The sequence below is a fragment of the Panthera tigris genome, chromosome D1 (genome assembly GCF_018350195.1).
Source record: "Panthera tigris isolate Pti1 chromosome D1, P.tigris_Pti1_mat1.1, whole genome shotgun sequence".
Lineage (NCBI taxonomy): Eukaryota > Metazoa > Chordata > Mammalia > Carnivora > Felidae > Panthera > Panthera tigris.
In genome coordinates this window covers 17,001,380-17,007,379 of record NC_056669.1, presented here as the reverse complement: position 1 = coordinate 17,007,379, position 6,000 = coordinate 17,001,380, and the positions used below count along the sequence as shown (strand labels likewise).

At 57.4% G+C, this 6,000-nt stretch overlaps 1 long non-coding RNA gene across 1 annotated transcript in view; it reads right to left on the bottom strand.

Annotated features, from left to right (window-relative positions):
• Positions 1 to 210: 210 nt before the first annotated feature.
• Positions 211 to 6,000, bottom strand: part of LOC122231102 — a 28,153-nt gene continuing 22,363 nt past the window's right edge. Inside the window, exons 5-6 of the long non-coding RNA XR_006208245.1 lie at positions 1,513 to 1,635; positions 211 to 672 (exon numbers count right to left, since the gene is read on the bottom strand). This is a non-coding gene — a long non-coding RNA (uncharacterized LOC122231102). The remainder of the gene's footprint in view (positions 673 to 1,512; positions 1,636 to 6,000) is intronic.

Below are 6,000 nucleotides of genomic sequence, written 5' to 3'. Positions count from 1 at the left end.
GGGTCTTTCAAGCCACAGGGCAGAGAGGGGTGAAGGAGCCGGGCTGCCTCTCCCAGCAGTATTAGTGTCATCCCAGGGCAGAGGACCTTTTCCATATCACATCATTGCCCCATTCCACCTCACGGCACTCTGGCCCCTCTGCTTGGTCTCCTGCCCCCCCCCCCTCCTCACCCCCTGGCAGGAGGAAATCCCAGGGGCCTCCCTGATAGAGGCATTCTCTGACCCCTTGAAACCATGAAACCGAAAGTCTCCCTCCTGCCACCCCCTATTCCTCATTATGTGACGTACTTAGGAGGGTCCCTGGGCCCAGCCAAAGCCCTGAGTCCCCGTTAAGACACCTCCATGCCCTCACCCCAAGCAAAGCACAAAGTATGGGATCCATGCCACACGCATGGGCCGCGTGGGAGGCTCCTGCCTACCTTGTCCAGCAGCAGCACACCCAGCAGGGCGGTCGCTCCTCAGGGGCCCAGGGTAGGCCAGGGGCAGGCAGGGGTCGGCGCTCGGGCCTGGGGAGATGGGGCTTTCTGCGCCCCGAGTCTGCGGGAAGGTGGGCACTGCCGCCGGGCCCACAGACACAGCCAGCGGGCAAAGGGGAGGTGTGGCCCGACAGAGAGATGAGGATCTTCTGCTTCTCCTTTGTGCTCCCAGCATGAGCTGAGCCTTCTGCCTTTGCTGGAGATGAAATAAACTCGATATTCATTGTGCCAAGGCCTCCCCCGTTGTCACCCTGCCTCTTGTTACCCTCCCTCTTCTTGCCCCCGACCCTGCTCCCCCTATTTCTTTAAGATTTTGATATTGTTCTAACGTGTAAGCGAACCACCCCGAGTCCCCTTTCATCAGGAGCCGAAAAGCAGCAGCAGGGAATCGGTGACCACGAGCAGGCAAGCGCGGCCCCCTCGGGCCCAGTCTGCGCGCACACGGGGCACGCTCCCCTCCGACAGGTGCACACGCACAGACGCTCAGACACGGCAGAGGAACGGGCTGGTCCTGCCGAAAGCCCCGCAGCAGAGACGTGATTTCCCAGTGCTCAGGCCGCAAGAGAGACTCACAGGGGCCTCGTTTCCCAGGCGTACAGCCCCCCCCCCTCATCAGCCCCCTCCATGTGCCCAAGTCACTGGTGCAATAATTTTTCTGCCACCCTCCAAGCAGAGGAATCGGGAACTGTGTTAGGTGGATGTGGGTGGCCCACCTGGGAGGACAGGGGCCCAGACAGAGACCTCTGAAGCCACCAGGAGCCCTCTCCTGCTAAGGAGCACGTGGGCCCCTCCCAGGCCACAAAGAGACCTGCTGTGGCTACGGGTGCCGTGAGGGGCTCCCGAGGCCTCACCTCTGCTGCTGCCGCTGCTGCCCCGACCCTAAGGCCCAGCCGAGCCCCCTGCCTGCCGGTGCTGTTCTCCTAACTCCTGCTGTGAGGAACGGGATTCTTGGCCGGAAAAAAGGAAAAAAAAAAAAAACGGTTTTCTCTTTTTGTACAAATGGAAGCAAAATCCAGGAGAAGCTGCCACCCCTCACCTCCGAGTGCGATGCGCTACCTTGGCATCAGTTTCTTCGTCACCGTGTTCGTCTTTGCTCCCGGGACGACCCAGCAGATTCTCCTGGTTCTGACCCAGGGGGTGTTTGCATCACCCCCTTTTACTTGTATAAAAAAAAAAAATGATGAGTTGAAAAATGTACTGAGGGAAAAAAAATGTACTTTTTTATAAATAAAGTGTTTAAAACAACGTTGGTTGCCTGTGTCGCTCGTCTCCCTGCGGTGGCCGTGCTGGGGGCACGGGGACAGGGGAGAGCTAGAGATGGGCCAGCACAGTAGTGAAGGGGAGGGAGCCTCTGGCCGGTGCCCAGGTCCCATGGTTCTGGGACAGTGACACCGACCCCTGCAGGAGCCTGCCTCCCGGGGTGGGGGGCGGTCAGGGTCCTGCCTGAAATGTCACCCCAGCTCCCAGGCTGCCAGGAAGTAGCACCCACACCCGGGAAGACTGGTGGGCAGCAGAGGCGGGAAGGCTGGGCCTCTACAGGCACAGGCAGGGAGGAGGCAGGGCCCTCCCTGTGCTGGCCGGAGTCCCTGCCTTCCTGAGTTTAGGCCTCTGCTGCCCTCCAGCAGCCGAGCACAGCTCAGGCTTCTTCCCTTCCCCCTTCTCGCCCACTCCCTGCTGCCCTGCTCCTTCCTGCCAGTTCGCCTCCTGTGGTCTTTTGGAGAGGAAAGCCAACAGTTATCGCCCGCCGTGTCAGACAGAGAAGAGATGGGGAGCTTTATCTTCTGTCCCCTGCCAGGTCTCTCCAAGAGACCCAGCCCTTCATCTCCAGGGGTGGGGGGAGCAGGGCTGGGTGCAGGGAGGGTGTCCTCATTCCTTGCTTACCTCCCCTCCCCGCTCCACCACCATCTGCTTCCCATCTCCAGGGCTGGAATGCAGGACAAATCGATCCTAGGTGGGAGTGGCAGGGGCTTCACCTCCCCCAGTCACCCCCGGTAGCCTCTTTTCCCTGAAATCCACACCATACACCTCTGAGAAAAGGGGGTAGGGATGCTGAGAGCCAAGGTGGCCACTTAGCGGAAAGCCCTCCTGCACATTTGGGGGGGAAGCCCCGTCCTCCTTTCCTAGGATCGGGGTGGGGAGGCCAGGGCCAGCAGGAATCAGGCGGAATCGGGCCGGGAGAAGCAGCCGGCAGCTGTTGGCAGCTGGCTGGGCCCCTCACTGGAAGGCCAAACCCAGCACCCTAGACTGTGTTTAGATGCGGATTCGCGAACGAGATGCAAATTGGTTGTTTAAGTGGTCACTTCCTCAGTTTTCCAGGCTGTCCGTTCAAGTTAATTTTTAATTTGCGCAGGCAATAAATGCTTAATTACATTATTAATATATTGGAAGAGAGCAGTGGACAGAACGTCCTAATTGGCATTTAACTAGAGTGTTCCGGCAAATTAGCCAAGACTTTCTCCGGCATCGGAAGGAGGGCAAGCCAATTAGTCCCCGGCACAGCCTCTCCTGGCGGGAGGAGCCCGATCTGGCCCCTTCCCCCAGGGTCCCGGGAGTCCAGGGAACACCTAGCTTTCTAGGTGCTAGCTGAGCTGGGTGCGGGAAGAACTTGGCTCGTTAGGGTCCTTCTGCCCCAACCTCAACCCTCGGCCCTGTCCCCGCATCCCCACCCTCAGCACAGCAGAGGACCAAACGCTGGGGACAGGGGTCCTGGGGTCCTGGGGACAGGACCTGTCTGGGTGGCTAAGGTCCCCCTGGGTGTGCCCACCATTGCCCTACCTCAGCTGTGGAACAGGACTAAGATAGCTGGGCACCCAGAGCTGCTTTCTGGATACCGTGGAGGCCTCTTTCCCTTCCTCTTTACCTTGAGCACTCTGCTTGCCGACGGTTAAGAGAATGAACTTGAAGAACTTGAGGGTTGCATCCTTCACTCACGCGTGCATTCATTCGTTTGGCCACTCTGGGCCAGGCCCTGTGAGATACTGTGATAGTGCCACCCAGAGTCCCTGCTTTGAAAGAATTCGGAGGCTCCAGGGGTCCCAAATTCCAAAACAGCCAGTGCCTGCTGGCCACAGGTTGGAGCAGGGCTGTGTGCGGAGCCCTACGATAGCACAGAACGGGAATGGCTCATTTCGCTTGGGAAGGTCTGAAAGGTTTGATGGAAGATGTGACGATTTCCCCCTGGGCCTGAAGGATGTGCAGGAGTTCTCCAGACCAGAGGTGTGTTAAGAGCATCCCAGGCTAACTTGAGACTTTAGCATCTTATATCAGTTGTTCTAAAAGAGATCATTCTAGTCCAACACACTTAGTCAGCACGGTGAGAACAGAAGCCTAGAGGAGGAAACTAAGGCTTGGCGACCAGACCAGCAGAGAACACATGCTGAACATGCTCTGGGCCAGAACCAGAGCCAGGTGTTGAGAGCGGTGGGGGGTGGGGGGGAGGAAGCCAGGGAAGGGGGTGGCACCCGCCTGACTGGAGAATGCTAGAGCTGACACCACTTTCGATTCACCCACGGAGCAGAGCGAACCCCCGCGGGTTATCAGCTGGGCTCGCGGGCGCCACATTTGGTGTGTTCGGTGGAAAAGACGGTACAATTCTGGCTCCAGGGCCCGTGTGCCTTTTCTTCCACGCCACCAAGCAATAAACTCAGTTCTGACGCTACGGACCCGGAGGGAGCATCGGATCCCACAGGCCAGGGGCTCAGTCCCGTAAGACTGACTGTCCCCGACTCCAAACGCCAGGGTCACCTGCAGGATGCCACCTGTGCCTCTGACCGACTGGCTATAAATCAGAGAGGTTCCTCGGGTTCGGATAATTTGCGAGAGTGGCTCACAGAACGTAGGAAGCCAGTTAACTCAGTAGATCACCTGTTTATTATAAAGGGCTGTGACTCATGGAAGAGCCGCCTAGGGCAAGGTGCATGGGAAGGGGCTGGGAGCTTCTCTTCCCGCACCTGCGGGTGTCCACCAACCCGGAAAGCTCTCGAATCCCGTCCCTTTGGGTATTTATGGAGGCCTCGTTACACAGGCCTGATTGACTGACTTATCGGCCACTGGCAACTGAACTCAGTCTCCAGCCCCTCCCTTCTCCCTGGAGGTCAGAGGTGGGGCGGAAAGTTCCAAACTTCTTATCACATGCTTGGCTCCCCTGGCAGCCAGCCCCCATTCTTAGGTGTTTTCCAAACTTCATTAACTTAAACCCAGGTGTGGCTGAAAGGATTTCTTCTGAGCGTGAAGACACCTTTTATGGCTCTTATCGCTTAGGAAATTCCAAGGGTTGTAGGAGCTTTGTGCCAGGAACCAGGACAAAGACCAAATGCGTGCTTCTTATTATAAATCACAATATAGGGTGATATCTGCCATGCTTTTGAAGAATGGGAGGTAGGTGGGTCAGGGGCAAGGCCTCCTGTGCAAGCTGGAGGGGAGCCCCGGCTCCTGGAGGCACCTCTGCCCTGCCCCCAGGGCCAGATACTTTTGGGGAGCAATCCTTGGGCACCACCTTGGTACTGGCTTCTGTGGGCCCCCACGCCCTATTTTCTCCCCTGGTCTGCAGGCTTGATGGGAGAGCCAGGCCAATCCTCACTCTAGCTCCACACTCAACCTCCAGATGAGAAGCTACAGGCCCTGCCCTCTTCCCTCCCCTCCGCACACACACTCCACTGCCTGGGGCCTCATCCAAGCTGGCCCCTCCGGCCTGGTGCATCCAAGCTCATCTTGAACTCTGCTAGGAAGGGCACAGGAATAGCCTTGTTTGGCTCGAGAACCAGCTCCAGGGCACCATCCGCACACATCACTGGCTCCATCGGGCCCGGGAACAGACCCAAATCACTCGGGGGTTAAAAACACAAATATCCAGGCCCCACCCCAGATGAAGAGGGTCAGAGCCTCTGGGAGTTGGACCCACACAGGTGTATTCTCAACAAGCTACCCAGGAGATTCTAATGGTGTGGAGGCAGAGGCCACCCCAGGTGTCAATCATGAGGAAGAAGCAGGTCCTGAGATAGGAGACTGGATCCAGGGGTGGCTAGGTGGGCGATGCAGTGGATAAGCACGTAAGAGCTTATATGCGCCAATATGCTATTTATTGTCATGACAAGATCATCGCCATCATCATCACCTCTGAGACCTGGGACCCTGGATGCTAGTGACTGTAGTGGAGGCCAGTACCTGGAGGCAAGTACAGAGCCATACGAGCTGCCTTGCCCATAGGCTGGAAGCCCCTTGAAGGCTAGAATCAGGGCTTATTCATCCGCAGTGCCTGGCCCGGGGCAGGCACACAGTAAGTGCTCAATAAAGCTTGAACACAACTAAACGTTATCAAAGCGGGAATCGAAAAGACCTTGTAGGTGGAATGACCCAACCTCCCTTAAGGCAGGGTTTTGCTTCAAGCATCCCAGGTACCTCTGGGGACGGGCAGCTCACTACCTCTCGAATTAAGCCCCACCATCATATGGCAACTCCTCTACTCAGACAAAATCCCCCTCCACTAAGTTTTACCCACGGGTCCAAGTATTTCCCTGAGAAGCTG